The sequence below is a fragment of the Periplaneta americana genome, chromosome 5, assembly GCF_040183065.1.
Source record: "Periplaneta americana isolate PAMFEO1 chromosome 5, P.americana_PAMFEO1_priV1, whole genome shotgun sequence".
Lineage (NCBI taxonomy): Eukaryota > Metazoa > Arthropoda > Insecta > Blattodea > Blattidae > Periplaneta > Periplaneta americana.
Genome location: NC_091121.1, coordinates 190,638,190 through 190,655,346, shown reverse-complemented (window position 1 = coordinate 190,655,346; position 17,157 = coordinate 190,638,190).

Below are 17,157 nucleotides of genomic sequence, written 5' to 3'. Positions count from 1 at the left end.
GCACATTTCTCAGAAGATATTAATTTTAGAACCCATGTTTATAGGACTTCTATTTCTTGTTTTGATGCATACTATCTCCTCTCTAAATATCGGAAACTTTTTTTTTTCAGAAAACACTGTACATTTTATTTTGACTACTGTATTTAGTATTTAGTATTTATTTATTTAACCTGGTAGAGATAAGGCCGTCAGGCCTTCTCTGCCCCTCTACCAGGAGATTCCAACTATAATCTATACTAATAATAAATCTGTAGCCGAAATTTTTCTGGTAATTTTCGATTTTCCAAAAATAATTGATCCTAACATATATAATTAACCACCCTGAAACCGAAAATCGCTTTTTTGAAATTTTTGTTTGTATGTCTGTCTGTCTCTGTCTGTCTGTCTGTATGTTTGTTACCTTTTCACTCGATAATGGCTGAACAGATTTCGATGAAAATTGGAATATAAATTAAGTTCGTTGTAACTTAGATTTTAGGCTATATGGCATTCAAAATACATTATTTAAAATGGGGGTTATAAGGGGGCCTGAATTAAATAAATCGAAATATCTCGCTTATTATTGGTTTTTGTGAAATATGTTACATAACAAAAGTTTCTTTAAAAATGATTTCTGATAAGTTTTATTCTTTGAAAAATTTTGATAGAACTGATATTTAATGAGATAAATGAGTTTTAAAATTAAAATAACTGCCATCTAAGGCGGTGTATTGAAATAAAAAACAAATGACTTCGTCTATAAGGGGCCTTGGACACAACAATCGAAAGCTATAAAACATAGCCTACAGACAATGTTTCTGTGTTTGTATGAAGCTAAATTAACCGATTTGTATAAATAATTATTATTTCATCATTGGAAAGTGTAGTTTCTCTGGATGGACATAATGCTATAATGTTATTACAGTAACTTGTGAGTGAATCGAGGACAGGTAAGATTAAAATAGCTTCTTATGCACAGAAAACTTGATAGGTTATTCTGTATATTCATTTCCTGTATTTCTTATAATAATTTTTATGAACATATTCATTTTTATTGCAGAGAATTAACGAACAACGAGAGTGTATTGATTTAGTATGCAGTAATAGTACGTTAGCTTAGCAATCCATTATTTTATAATTCAAATTTTAACTATGCTCAATTGAATCGTGTTAAAATACATAAAATACATATGCAATAAATGCAATGCAAAAACATTGGGTAATGAGCCAAGCAGATTATGTTGCTCTGTTGTAAAAGTTGTTCCTCCTGAGATTCAAGAGCTCCCACAACAAATTAAAAACTTTCTAATTCGAGTACATCCGTTATCAACACACTTTTTACATAATATAATATAATATAATATAATATAATATAATATAATATAATATAATATAATATAATATAATATAATATAAATATAATAATGAATCTGTAGCCAAAATTTTTCTGTTAATTTTCGCTTTTCCAAAAATAGTTGGTAACAACAATTAAGAAACATGTTAAAGGAAATGTCATTGAACCACATGAGTATCTCTGGATCATAATGATCGCATTTTAATATTTTAAATACAATTTAAATTAAGTACGTAACATATTAAACGATTTATTCTTCTATCAAACACGAATGTTCCCTGGATCAAATGTCCTATTTTAATTATGTAATTATTTTATATTTATTTCTAACGGGTGCAGCGGAGCGCACGGGTACGGCTAGTATGAATAATAAAATTACAATTAGTGTTAAATTTACAATTACAATTACAATAAAAATCAAAGTACGAAAAGATTACCTGACTAAAGAAAGCTAGAAAATTTATCATAGAAAAACAAAGAATATTTTATATTTACTGAATTACAAATTAAACCTAGGATAACAAAATTGCATAGTGATGAAATTACCGGATATTGAAATATTTTATGATAGATTAAGGAAACTATTTACAAGAAACCATGTCTAAACGAGTTTCAATTACTGACCAAGTGCCTAATAAGTTTGCGTTTGAATTAAATTTTATTTCGACAGTCCCTGATGCTAGCAGCTAGCGAATTCCAGAGTCTTGGCAGGGCTATTGTGAAAGAGGATGAGTATGAGGATGTGCGATGGGATGGTATTGTTAGTATTGTTTCATGACGAAAACGTGTGTTCAGATTATGATGGGAAAAAGGATAAGTGAAGCGAGACGACAGGTACGAAGAAATAGAAGAGTTCAAGATTTCGAAGAGAAAGAGAAGTGAATGTAAATTTCTTTTCTTATCTAGTTTAAGCCAACCTATTGTTTCCAGGGATGGGGTAATATGATCATATTTACGAACATTGCTTACAAAACGTACACACAAATTATGAGCACGTTGAAGTTTCGTTTTGTTGTCGCTGGAGAGGCCAGTCAGTAAAATGTAAGCATAGTTAAAATAGGAAAATACAAGCGTCTGCACAAGGGACTTTGTGAAAACCACAGGTCGCAAATTTTTTGCAATATCTAATATCTGAAACCTGTGAAGAAGGAATGAAAACAATAATAAAAAACGAGATTGCGATATCTTATCACACAAACTAACAATTATTAATCCGAAAATGCGTTGATCGAGTAATAAAAAACGTTTATCTATAAATACCATTTCAGTGAAATAGCTATTTCAGTTTCACAGTATTAAAATCAGTAATTTCAATGCAATTATTTTACCAGCATCTTGCAACATTTCTGTGGCTCAACCCACCAGAATGAAGAATGATATCAATTCCTTCCTCTTTCGATAATGCCACACGAAAATCAGGAAATGTGTTATAGAACAGTTTCAGATAATCACAACAATGCATTGAAACTATCACAGGTTAACCAAACAGTAAAGCAGGAAAAGTTAATTACCAGAATTGCATAAAAATATCTTTTCCAAAGCCTCCTTAGTACTGTACCATGTTACAAAAAATCTGTAGATGCAGTAATTAATGTTTGTGTCATTATGACAGTTATCTTTAAATAACTTGAAAACGATTAGAAAGATCTCAAAACGGATTGCACGATTGTTTTTTTTTTCTTCAGAAAATTCCACACGATTTTGAGTACCTATATGACCCTCTTTCCATTAAAGTTTGAAAGTTTCATCCAAAATGGCGGCTTTTGAGATAGCTGAGGGCTAGAATCGTAGTGCCATTGGTCTTACAAATACTGGTAACACCTATTGTAATAAAAAATCAAGCATATGGAAGTTATTTATATGGTTAGAGACTTTTGATTCACCTTGTAGTAAGTCTTGTAGATCTTTCTAAAAGCTAATATCTGTAGATGGAGTAACTAATGTTTATGTCAGTATGACACTTATCTTTAAACAACTTGAAAACGATTAGAGATATCTCAAAACAGATTGCACCATTTTTTTTTTCAGAAAATTTCACATGATTTTGAGTACCTACATGACCCCCTTTCCACTTAAAATGTCAAACTTGCATCCAAAATGGCGGCTTTTGAGATAGCTGAGGCCTAGAATCGAATGTGTCAATGGTAGAGCATTTGGTCTTGCAAATACTGGTAACACCTCCAGTAATCGAAAATCAAGCATATGGAAGATACTTATATGGTTTCAGCGGTCAGCTCGTCTGGTTGCGAAACCAGGTGGCCCGGGTTCGAATCCCTGTCGGGGCAAGTTATCTGGTTGAGGTTTTTTCCGAGGTTTTCCCTCAACCCAATACGAGCAAATGCTGGGTAACTTTCGGTGCTGGACCCCGGACTCATTTCACCGGCATTATCACTTTCATATCATTCAGACGCTAAATAACCTAGATGTTGATAAAGCGTCGCAAAATAACCCAATAAAGTAAAAAACAAAAATATATGGATTCAGACTTTTTATTCACTCTGTATATATTAAATTGGCATGTGTTTGAAGATTAGGTAAAGTTTTATTCAATAAGTTGTAGCATACCCAAATTACCCCGACCCGTCCTGTACAAAAAAAAAAAAAAAGTAGCTATAATTGCTCTGTACCAAGCATTTTGAAAGATGTGTTCTTAAGTTTTATTTAACGCTTTTTATTTTAGTTCCATGTCAATTTAAAGATAATTTACGAAAGTTGTGTAACATGGGAACACGAAGTGCATAACAGCAAGCAGCAATAGTGGAATTTCATTTTGCTAATAATTACTCAATCATCGCTGCTCAAAGAAGGTTTTGTGTTACGATTGGCGGGCGTGCATGTCTCGAAAATCAATATCGATATGTTGAATCCCATAGAAACAGTGCAGTGGAAGTGTAACTGATGTTTTAGGCCTACGTACGGGTAAGCGGAGATCTGAATGCAAGCAAGAGTGAGGACTGCAATCACAAGGGATGAAATCTGCAAGAAGGTTATCATAAGAAGTTGGTGTCAATAGAGAAACAGTGAACAAAATCCTGAGAAAAGAACTGAATTTATTTTCTCATAAACTTCAGATACCGACCGGTTTCCCAGATCTGTTGAAATCGACAGACTGGCAAAATTTGGCACCGTGTCACACTATGATTGGATTTGGACTAGCCAATCCAAATTTGAAGAGGGTCTCATAATGTTTGGTGTAGTCAGGGCCGTAACTAGCAGACAGCGCTAGGGGTTGCTCTGATCTCCCTGAGAGCGGTCGGCAAATGTAGAATAGAATAGAATAGAATAGAATAGAATAGAATAGAATAGAATAGAATAGAACAGAATGTTTTATTTTCGCTGGCAGAGTTAAGGCCATAAGACCTTCTCTTCTACTCAACCAGCCTTGACCAATACAATAGTGACATACCCCCGGTACATATTTAAATTATGAATATTTACAGTAGTGGCAAAAAAAAACAGGACCGACCCTTGTAGCTGATTTCAGAACCTTGTTCACTCCAGAGCACGATAGACTGGTAACTAAGATTTTCGTGGTTCTAATCCTGCCGGTGAAGGGAACTTTTCTTTGTTCCTTATTCAAATTTATTCCCAGTACTTTTCGAGTGCAGCGATATTTTACAGACGTGGACAAATTATTAACAAAATTGACGATTTTTATGATAATTCTGTTTACAAAATTTGACTTTTCAATTTAGACTACAATTGACAATTTTGCATTTTTCTATCACTACAGTAGACAGAAATATGCAAAAATGTCAACTGTAGTTTAAATTGAAGAGTTAAATTTTGTAAAAATATATAATAAAAATCTTCAATTTTGTTAATAATTTGTAAATTAGCGAAAATGTCAACTACAGTCTAAATTGAAGAGTCAAATTTTGTAAAACTATAAAATAAAAATCTTCAGTTTTGCTAATAATTTGAAAAAATATCCAAAATGTCAACTGTATTCCAAATTGAAGAATCGAATTTTGTAAAAATATATAATAAAAACCTTCAGTTTTGCTAATAATTTGTAAATATGTAAAAATATCAAATGTAGTCCAAATTGAAGAGTTAAATTTTCTAAAAGTATACAGTACAAATCTTCAATTTTGCTAATAATTTGGAAATACGCAAAAATGTCAAGTGTAGTCTAAATTGAAGAATCATATTTTGTAAAAATATATAATAAAAATCTTCAATTTTGCTAATAATTTGTCCACGTCTGTACTACTTAATTGACTTATTATTCCCAGAACATGAATTTTACCAGCAATCGAAAAGTATTGAGAGTAAATTTGAATAAGGAATAAAAAAATGTTCCTTCCCAGGCAGGATTCGAACCACGAAAGTCGTCGTATGGACAAATAAATGTCCATCTCTGAAGTCCACCTGTGATAGTGATAGATATTGGGAAGCTAGAGATCTTATGGGACAATGATATAAAATATCAATATAATCTATGTCATTATAAAAAAAAGTTTCTCGCCGTTTGAAATGCTCCAATACCCGTAGATAGGTATATAATTATAAGCCAATCAGAGATTGTCTGTGGTTATTAGATAGGCATATATTATTGACATTGATTCGGTGTCGCATTTCATTTTGTCATCTCTAGAGAGATGAAGTAAGTAAAGGAGTAACCCATACCCCATCTAGGAATGACCTACGAGACAATTTTTAAACAGGGTTGATTACGTGGAGTGCAAAATAATAAACAGAAACAATATTCGACTGATATTAATTTTGAGATAAATTTAAAATACATTTGATTCGATGTGTATTTTAAAATATAATCGGTCGTTCGGTTATTGAGGAAAATAACCGGTTATCAGGATAACCCGACAAACAATTAAGCGGTTAACCGTATGGAAATAACCGGTTATCAAATACTTACTTACTTGGCTTTTAAGGAACCCGGAGGTTCATTACCGCCCTCACATAAGCCCGACGTCGGTCCTACCCTGAACAAGTCAATCCAGTCTCTAAAATCATATCCCACCTCCCTCAAATCCATTTTTATATTATCCTCCCATCTACGTCTCGACCTCCCCAAAGATCTTTCTCCCTCCGGCCTCCCAACTAACACTGTAAATACATTTCTTGATTCGCCCATACGTGCTACATGCTGTGCCCATCTCAAACATATGGATTTAATGTTCCTAATTATGTTAGGTGAAAGATACAATGCGTGCAGTTCTGTGTTGTGTAACTTTCTCCATTCTCTGTAACTTCATCCTTCTTAGCCTCAAATATTTTCCTAAGCACCTTATTCTCAAACACCCTTAATCTCTGTTCCTCTCTCAAAATGAGAGTCCAAGTTCAATAACCATACAGAACAACCGGTAATATAACTGTTTTATAAATTCTAACTTTCAGCTTCTTTGAGAGCAGACTGGATGATAAAAGCTTCTCAACCGAATAATAACAGGCATTTCCCATATTTTGCATTTAATTTCATCCTAAGTGTCATTTATATTTGTTACAGTTGCTTCGAGGTATTTGAATTTTTCCACCTTCGAATTATTATATTTCCATTTCGTACTATGTTTCTTTTAGTAGGTTATTTTACGACGCTGTATCAACATCTCAGGTTATTTAGCGTCTGAATGAAATGAAGGTGATAATGCCGGTTAAATGAGTCCAGGGTCCAGCACCGAAAGTTACCCAGCATTTACTCATATTGGGTTGACGGAAAACCTCGAAAAAACTCAACCAGGTAACTTGCCCCGATCGGGATTCGAACCCGGACCAACTGGTTTCGCGGCCAGACGCGCTAACCGTTACTCCACAGGTGTGAACTGTACTATGTTCTGGTCACGAGACATAATCATATTCTTAATCTTTTCGATATACACTTCCAAACCTATCTCTTTACTTTCTTCAAGTAAAATTTCCATGTTTTCCCTAATAGTAGTGGATTTTTTTCTAACATATTCACGTTATCCGCATAAACAAGCAGCTGATGTAATAAATAAAGGTTCCTCGCTGTAGTGCCGTCATGCCTTGACTCACTTTATGAAAAGAGCATTGGTTCGAGACCTCAGAAGAGAATAGATTTTCTCGTCAAAAATTTCTGTCAGTGTATGGAACCGGTGCTCACCCACCATCGTGATGAATTTAAGGAGTTACAGTAAGTAGCCAAATCTGGTTTTGTAAGCCAGCTACAACACTAGTGGAATTATTGTACGAACCGCACGATGATCGTTCACCTCTGGGAGGCATATTAACATGAGACCAGCAGGTACTGTTCGGCCGGTCGACTTCTGCCCTCCATCAGCTGCTGCGCCCAGGAAAAAATATAATTAGATTAAATTCAATTAACTAGAACATTAAATGAAGAAAGCATATTGAAAATGAAAGAAATCTTCGATTTTATTTAGTAATGAGCACCGTCAAACGCCAAATAGTACATATCAGATAGGTTATATACCGTTCAATCAAGGGAGGACTGATAAAATAACAATTACAATAAGTTACCAGGGTGTCAAAATATAAAAAAATATTTTCACACCGTTCGCGTTCCTAAGGTTAGATCTTCGTCTTGAAGTGAAAAAATTATGACGGGAAACAGAATATCCAGAGATTAATAGCTTTAGCACAGTCTACTTTATACAATCGCGAAGCTTGAGTTTTGAGGGTGCTAGAAACAATACACTGTGCCTGTACGATTTTGCATTGCCTCTAATGAGGCGATATTAGCGATCCTAGTGGTGAGCAACTATCTATGGATGCATATTTACTACGTATTGAGCTTCGTGACTGTATATACTAGACTGTGGCTTTAGTATGCTGCATATCTTTTCGTATTGTATTGTATTTATTGACATTCCATGGTATTCGTACATTGTTTCACAGCTAGAATACGGAACAAGTCAAAAAACTTTATACTACTATAAAGTCTTAATTTATAGTCACAGTCTAGTTGAAATATACACAGAAGAGGTTTACCATATAGTCTACTAGTACAACACAAGGTTTTAGTATCAATTTCATGCCGCGTTGTTGAATGTCATGAATTCACCTACAGAACAGAAGGCGTGAGAAATTAATTATTTATTTAATTTAGCCCTAAATAATCTTACGTTTTGACTTTCATTTTTTATATGTCGATAGGAGGCTATTAAACATTTTTACTGCCATATAACGCACTCCTTTTTCATAGTACGATAGACTTGCCGATGGAGCATGAAAGTTATTTATTGACGCGTATTTATTATGCTATCATAAGAAAAATAAGAGGAATACATAGAAAATACATAGAAAATAAGGTGGATTCAAAGAGTACAAGGGGAATATATGGACTACAAGGGGATACAAGGAAAACAAAGGGAATACAAGAAGGAAGAGGAGAATGTAAGGAGAACAATGGGGATATAGGAAAGCAAGGAGAATAAAAGGAGATCAAGGGTAAGACGATAACAAGAGGAATACAAGGAGAACAAGTAGAATGAAAGGAAAAGGAAGGTAAGATAAGGATGACAAGATGAATGGAAGGAGAACAAAGGAAATATAAAAATAACAAGGGGGACACAAGGAGAACAAGGCGAAGACAAGAATAACAGCGGTTATATAGGGGAAGACAAGGAAAGATGGAAAAGACTACGATAATGCAAGGAATGCAAGGAGATTAAGGAGAATACAAGAAGAACAGAGATAAGATAATGATAGCAATGAGAATAAAAATAGGATAGGGGAATGTAAGAGGATCAAAAGCAATACAAGCAGAATAAGGGAAGTACAAGAAGAACAAGGGGATGACAATAATAACGGGACTACAAAGAGAATAAGAAGAGTGTAAGAAGAATGCAAGGAGAACAAGGTGAAAACAAGGCGACAAGAGATGATAAGGAGAACAAGGGAAAGACAATGATAAGCAGTGGAATACAACTGGAATGTAAGAAGCACAAGCGCAATGCAACGAGAATAAAGGAAATACAAGGTGAAGACATGGATAACAAGGGGAATACAAGGAGTACAAGGGGATAAAAGAACAGGTGGCCCGGGTTCTATTCCCAGTCGGGGCAAGTTACCTGATTGAGGTTTTTTCCGGGGTTTTCCCTCAACCCAGTATGAGTAAATGCTGGGTAACTTTCGGTGCTGGACCTCGGACTCATTTCACCGGCATTATCACCTTCATCTCATTCAGACGTTAAATAACCAAAGATGTTGATAAAGCGTCGTAAAATAACCTACTAAAATGGAGATAAAAGAAGAGCACGGGAAAAACAATGATTGCAACGGGAATAAGAGGCAAATATGGTGAATAGAACAATATAAAGAGGAATACAAGGACAACAAAGTAAATACAAGGATTAGAAAAGAAAGACAAGAGTAATAAGGTGAAAACAAGAATAAGAAGGGTAATAGTGTTAGAACAATGTGAAGCAAGGAGAACCAGGAGAATACAAGGAGAACAAGGGCAACACAAGGATAACAATGGGAGTACAAAGAGAACAGGAGCATACAAAGAACGAGAAGACAAAAAGAAAAAAGGAAGAGGAAAAGAAAAAAGGAAGACAAAAAGAAAGAGAAAAAGAAAAAAAGGAAGACAAAAAGAAAAAAGGAAGACAAAAAGAAAAAAGGAAGACAAAAGAAAAATGGAAGAGAAAAAGAAAAAAGGAAGACAAAAAGAAAAAAAGGAAGACAAAAAGAAAAAAGAAAGAGAAAAAGAAAAAAGGAAAACAAAAAGAAAAAAGGAAGACAAAAAGAAAGAAGGAAGACAAAAAGAAAAAAGGAAAACAAAAAGAAAGAAAGGAAGACAAAAAGAAAAAAAGGAAGACAAAAAGAAAAAAAGGAAGACAAAAAGAAAAAAAGGAAGACAAAAAGAAAAAAAAAGGAAGACAAAAAGAAAAAAGGAAGACAAAAACAAAAAAGGAAGACAAAAAGGAAAAAGGAAGAAAAAAGAAAAAAGGAAGAGAAAAGAAAAAGGAAGACAAAAAGAAAAAAGGAAGACAAAAAGTAAAAAAGAAAGACAAAAGAAAAAAAGGAAGACAAAAAGAAAAAAAGGAAGACAAAAAGAAAAAAGGAAGACAAAAAGAAAAAAGGAAGACAAAAAGGAAAAAGGAAGACAAACAGAAAAAAGGAAGACAAAAAGAAAAAAGGAAGACAAAAAGAAAAAAAGGAAGACAAAAAGAAAAGAGGAAGACAAAAAGAAAAAGGAAGAAAAAAGAAAAAAGGAAGACAAAAAGGAAAACGGGAGACAAAAAGAAAAACAGACAAAAAGAAAAAAAAGGAAGACAAAAAGAAAAACGGGAGACAAAAAGAAAAACAGACAAAAAGAAAAAAAGGAAGACAAAAAGAAAAAAAGGAAGACAAAAACAAAAAAAAGGAAGACAAAAGCAAAAAAAAGGAAGACAAAAAGAAAAGATGAAGAAAAAAAGAAAAAAGGAAGAAAAAAGAAAAAAGGAAGACAAAAAGAAAAAAGGAAGACAAATAGGAAAAAGGAAGACAAAAAGAAAAAAAGGAAGACAAAAAGAAAAAAAGGAAGACAAAAAGAAAAAAAGGAAGACAAAAAGAAAAAAGGAAGACAAAAAGAAAAAAAGGAAGACAAAAACAAAAAAGGAAGACAAAAAGAAAAAAAGGAAGACAAAAACAAAAAAGGAAGACAAAAACAAAAAAGGAAGAAAAAGGAAGACAAAAAGAAAAAAGGAAGACAAAAAAAAAAAGAAGTGGAATACAAAGAAAGCATGGAAGTTGTACTTTTATGGGACAAACAATTCCCAAATCACCTCGTTGCATGCCTAGTGAGTAGTTCTACGTCAATCAATAGCTCAAATAATATGCACAAGCCTATTTACTTGTTGGGATCAGAAATCGTCTTCAGCTCATCACTAAGTCTCGGAAGTTGATGAAATATCATGTCTTTTTCTGAGATGCAATGTAAACTCGTTTCACTTCAACACGAACTAATATAGCCTACTTTTATTTTGCATTTTCTGGTCTTTTATTGTCTATTGGTCGTTGTTTTAGGAAATGTTCTACTTTTTATTGCATTTTTTCTCTCTTCTGCTTATGAAGTGCTTTGTGTGAAGTGTGACGTTGTATGGGGCAAAACATAGACTTTACGACGAAGTGAAGGGAAGTGACTAGAAATATTTGAAATGTGGATATGGAGGAGAATAGGTCGTGTCAAGTGGACAGACAAAACAAGAAATGGAGCTGTGTTGGAAAGAGTGTGTGAAGAAAGAATGATGCTGAAACTGATCAGAAAGAGGAAAAGGAATTGGTTGGGTCACTGGCTGAGAAGAAACTGCCTACTGAAGGATGCACTGGAAGGAATGGTGAACGGGAGAATAGTTCGGGGTAGAAGAAGATATCAGATGATAGACATTAAGATATATGGATCATATGAGGAGACAAAGAGGAAGGCAGAACATAGGAAAGATTGGAGAATGCTGGGTTTGCAGTGAAAGACCTGCCCTTGGGCAGAAAACTATGAATGAATGAGAGACAAAAAATACATATTTTTGTGCGAGATCGTGCGTATTTGCTTGTTTTCCGCACAGAACCAATACGCGGTAAGTGTGAAATACCACATTCAGTATTCCCAACGTAACACACATAACAATTTCCCTCTTCTTACCGTTTAAGCGCGACATTCATTTTACTGCTTTAGGCTTTTAACATATTATTTTTAAAGACGTTTAGCATAGTAATAATTATAAATTGGAAACTTACCACTGCAGTTTCACCTAAATTGCAATGTTAATTATTGTTTTTAAATATTTGAAAAAATCAAGTAAAGTCTACTACTCCACGAAACTTATTGCATTCCTGATACAAGTAACATTAAGGAAGCCGTGGAAAAATCAACAAGATTCCAGATGCCGATGTTATTACTGCAATATGTTATATAAATAATATTGTTAAAATATTAAAATGAAAAATAAATCATTACATAACCTTACCGTTTGTTTTAAGTTCGCATTTATAGACTGGGGAAAAAAAAAGACAGACGTATATCACGGCCTGCTGGAATATAGTAAACACAGAAAACATTTTATAGCAACAATGTTGAAGAAAGATATTTTGGCTTTCCGAAGTTGCCGGCATTAAACAGAAACCAAGATGGAGATTTCATTGCAACTAATTAGAAATTCGTCTTTCAGGTATGTAATAAACGATCTTCGCACAAAATAATGTACGATACATGAGCGGTATGTTTGTTTTCATGTTCTCGGAAATTAAAAAAGCTCAACTACGTTTCGCTTTTTCAATCTTTTCCTCGAACATCAAAACGTCAACATACCGCGCTTGTAACGTATATTACTATTTCGAAACCATTTTTGTAAAAACGCAAGTGACTATGAAGTGTCGTAACACTGTTGTGGAAACACAAATCAAAATTGGTTTTCGTGAAAATTGTAGACACATAAACAAATGTGCTTGTAAAAAAATCAATGTAGCAAAAAAGTAATATAATGAAAATTTCCTTACTGATTCCAAATATAGGCCTATGTCTTTGTAACAATTGTTGTGAAAAACGTAAAGTTACAAACATTTATTATCATAATTATTATTGGTGTAAAAGCATGAGAAACCAGTAGTAAATAAAAATCTTTATTCATAATTTTCACAAGTCACTCTCGTAGTTTTTGCATCGTTTAGAGATCTAAAAGCTCGAATAAAAATTAGAGTTTTAAATCACAGAAGATTTCGTTTCTTTCTTGCTTTTTTTTTTTACTTGTAAACACAATGATCTGAGTAGAGTGTTTGTTATATTAAATAAATAAATAAACAAAGAATAAACAAAAAATAAATAAAGGAATGAGTAAATAAATAAATAAATAAAGGAATAAATAAATAAATAAATAAAGGAATAAATAAATAAATAAATAAAGGAATAAATAAATAAATAAAGGAATAAATAAATAAATAAAGGAATAAATAGATAAATAAATAAGTAAATAAATAAATGAATAAATAAAGGAATAAATAAATAAATAAAGGAATAAATCAATAAATAAATAAGTAAATAAATAGATGAATAAATAAAGGAATAAATACATAAATAAATAAAGGAATAAATAAATAAATAAGTAAATAAATAATAAGTAAATAAATAAATGAATAAATAAAGGAATAAATAAATGAATAAGTAAATGAATAAATAAATAAATAAATAAATAAATAAATAAATAAATAAATAAAGGAATAAATAAATGAATAAATGAATAAGTAAAGGAATAAATAAATAAATGAATAAGCAAATAAATAAGTAAATAAATAAATGAATAAATAAAGGAATAAAGGAATAAATAAATAAATGAATAAGTAAATAAATAAATAAGTAAATAAATAAATGAATAAATAAAGGAATAACTAAATAAATAGATAAATAAATAAATAAAGGAATAAATAAATGAATAAATGAATAAGTAAAGGAATAAAGGAATAAATAAATAAATGAATAAGTAAATAAATAAGTAAATAAATAAATGAATAAATAAAGGAATAAAGGAATAAATAAATAAATGAATAAGTAAATAAATAAATGAATAAATAAAGGAATAAATAAATAAATGAATAAGTAAATAAATAAATATTTCTTCATGCAAAATACAACAGAGAACAAAAAGAAATTTAATATTCTGAATATTACAATTTTATTTCAGTGGTTGCATACAACAGCAAAAGAAAGGATCTCTTCAATTTTTTCCTGTAGAAAATGTGTTTTTCTTCTTCTTCTTTCTTCTTCACTTCATGGTATGGGTAATTGCCCGCTCCGGCTTCAAAGGTCGCTCCATCTTTTCATCGGTCCTTTAGGTTTATAATTTATTGCTTTCTTAAACGACTAATAATTATTCACAAGATTTATATGAAACAGTGTTTATATTTTTACAACACGAATATAGCCTACATCTACTCGTTTTCTTCTCCTTATGTTACGGTTAGGCACAGTATTTATCGGCTTCTATACAAACATTACATTTTATATCTCCTTGGTATCTAGTACACGACATAACTCTCCACAGATAAACATCATGCATAGCGCGCCCATTCGAAGTGGTGTGAAACTTTCATTTTTAATTATTCTAACTGGTTTGTCCCTTAAAATGCCCAAAAATTATTTCTTTTGTCTGTATCCATCTTCTTTTCCCTGAAGACTATGAACAATACAGCATTGCCGGTATCTATCGTCAGAATCTTATAAAATTTAATCTGTATCTCTATTCTCCCCGTAATATTAATAATAATATAAACATATAGGCTACATGTAGGGTCTATGTACATGTACAATTTCATTTAAACGAAGAGGAAATTTACCGCCTATGCATACATATTTCTTTATTAAACAAGGAGATTCAGATTTTGTTTGTTCGTATTTTTCTTTTGAGTTGCAGATTTACATATTAAATGAGTGGTAGTTCATTTTATGGCAATTGATTTTCTGGAAAAAATTACAACCCTTTTAATCGGAGTCTGTAAGTTCCTACACGGTCAGGCTAGTATATACAGTCACGAAGCTTGAGTTGTGAGGGTACTAGGAACACTAGACTGTGCAGGTACTATTTCGCATTGTCTGTAATGAGGCGATAGTAGAGATCCTAGTGGTTAGCAACTATCTATGGATGCATATTTACTACTTATTGAGCTTCGTGACTGTATATACTAGACTGTGGTATAACCCTTCTTGGTGTGTAAACTCCTACAAGAACAGGATTGACCTAAAAGGTGATATGTAAATTCCGTCACGACGAAAAAAAAAATATCAGCAAACAAAAATTTCCCTTCCACTTTATGCAGGCAGGGGACTGCCAACAACATAATCTGTTTGGTATGGCCAAAAATTTTGTCATGAGGTGACTTCCTGCATTTGTATTCATCCATCTCTGTCAACGTTGCCTTTCAGCAAGAAATTCTGTTCTTTTTTTTTTTAATAGGTTATTTTACGACGCTTTATCAACAGCTTAGGTTATTTAGCGTCTGAATGAGATGAAGGTGATAATGCCGGTGAAATGAGTTCGGGGTCCGACACCGAAAGTTACCCAGCAAAATTCTGTTCTTAAATGGATCTGCTTCTACATAATGAAATCGAGATATTCGGCCATTTGAGTAGTATTTATACATTTTTTTGGATGTATTTTAGTTTATTTTCTGAGTTTTTGCCTCTTCTGGGCTGAATTCAAATTTGTGCACTACGTCTAATGCGTTCAACGTCCACCGTTGTAATTCAATTTTCATTTTGGTATTTGATAACCTCTAAACGTAAGATTTTTTAAGGTCGTTCACATAAATTTTCCACAGCTTTTCGTTTGCATGCATTTCTTACTGTTTGTCGGTTGATTGTGCTTCCTTCATTGTAGTTATGGTTAAACTAACACTTGTTCAAATCACATATTTTTAATGTTTCACCTTCTGTACAAACTTTATCTCGACATGTTTTAAATACATAGCACCACGTATAAATACTAGACTTGAATATATATTATGACTAGTTGCTTGTGCAGCCAATGCTGCAAACGAAGTTCATTAGACGTTCAAATAAAAATTTTTCAGATTTATTTTCAATGAAAAATACCAGACATTTTGAAAGTTATTTGCTTCCATAATAATGAAACATACTCCCTCTGAATAGTTTTAATGCCAAATACTTTTTCTTGAACCTATGTATCCTATGTATCTTGAGTTTCAACGCGAAAACACAAGTAACAATGTCAGGGCGATCAGTGGGTTTTTCATGTGGGAGTAAAGCTATAGCTATTTCAGGTCACTGTGGATTGTAAAAGTCAGGTTTGCTATGCTTTCGAACAATAGACATGGCATTTTGGTATAGCTGCTGCATGTAGAGCTTGAAATGTAGAGGTAAAATCATTTTATCCTGCTAAGAGATCTTGCTGAAATGATCGAGAGACTACACAATTTTGTAGGTCTCTTATTTTATCAGTAAGTAATACCGTCTTTCCTTAGGAACTGTAATTTTTCCGCTCTCTCGAGCCAATATCGAAGAGCATGACGCATATAAATATCTACACCACACCGCCATTAAGTATATGAAAAAGACCCAACTCCACTTGATTAATAACTATAAAAATATTTGATTTTTAATAACAATATTATTATCTTACGTAAGTTTTGTAGCTTTATATATATAATAGCCGCCACTCAGTAAATTATAGAAATGAAGATCTAATTTAACACATTATCTATATCTACTTATATAACCCCAAAACGTTTCACTTTCATATCATCAGTATAGCAGTAATATGTATAATTAATGAAAAATAGTCATATCATGGCATTAACTGTAATGAAATTTCATTTCTAATGGTAATAATGTCATTAAAGCACTTCAAGTTTTGTAGATTTCAATATCCAGTACACAGCTGTACGCAGAAAATTACACACCGCAGAATCAGACCTGTAAATTATTTTAGTAAGTCTTGAAATTTTTAATAACGAATTGAATTTGAACTCTAATTATTATGTCAGCAATCCTGCAGGTCATGGCCTTCGTGTAATAGCTATTGTTTATTGTAGTGTGTGTTTTGTTTTATTCTGAAATGCAATTAGTTCTCAAAACTGAAGAATGATAGATTTTGGAAAATAGGAAAATAATGCAGGAAAATTGATATTTCACTGAACACTACCATTTTTCTGAAAAACTATGGGTTCCAAGCTTCAAAATGAGGAGTCATTTATTAAAATCCGTTCAGCCGCTTTCCCGTAATTTCCATTACCAGTTCAAATTATATATATATAGATGTAGAAATAATTGAAATTTGTGCACTGAAAGAATTGTTTATTTTTTTCACTTACCCTATCATAAATCGCATACCTATGGTGATCGCTGTGAAGAGTTATGTCGTATATAGTATATAGTGTATGTGTAAGTGAAG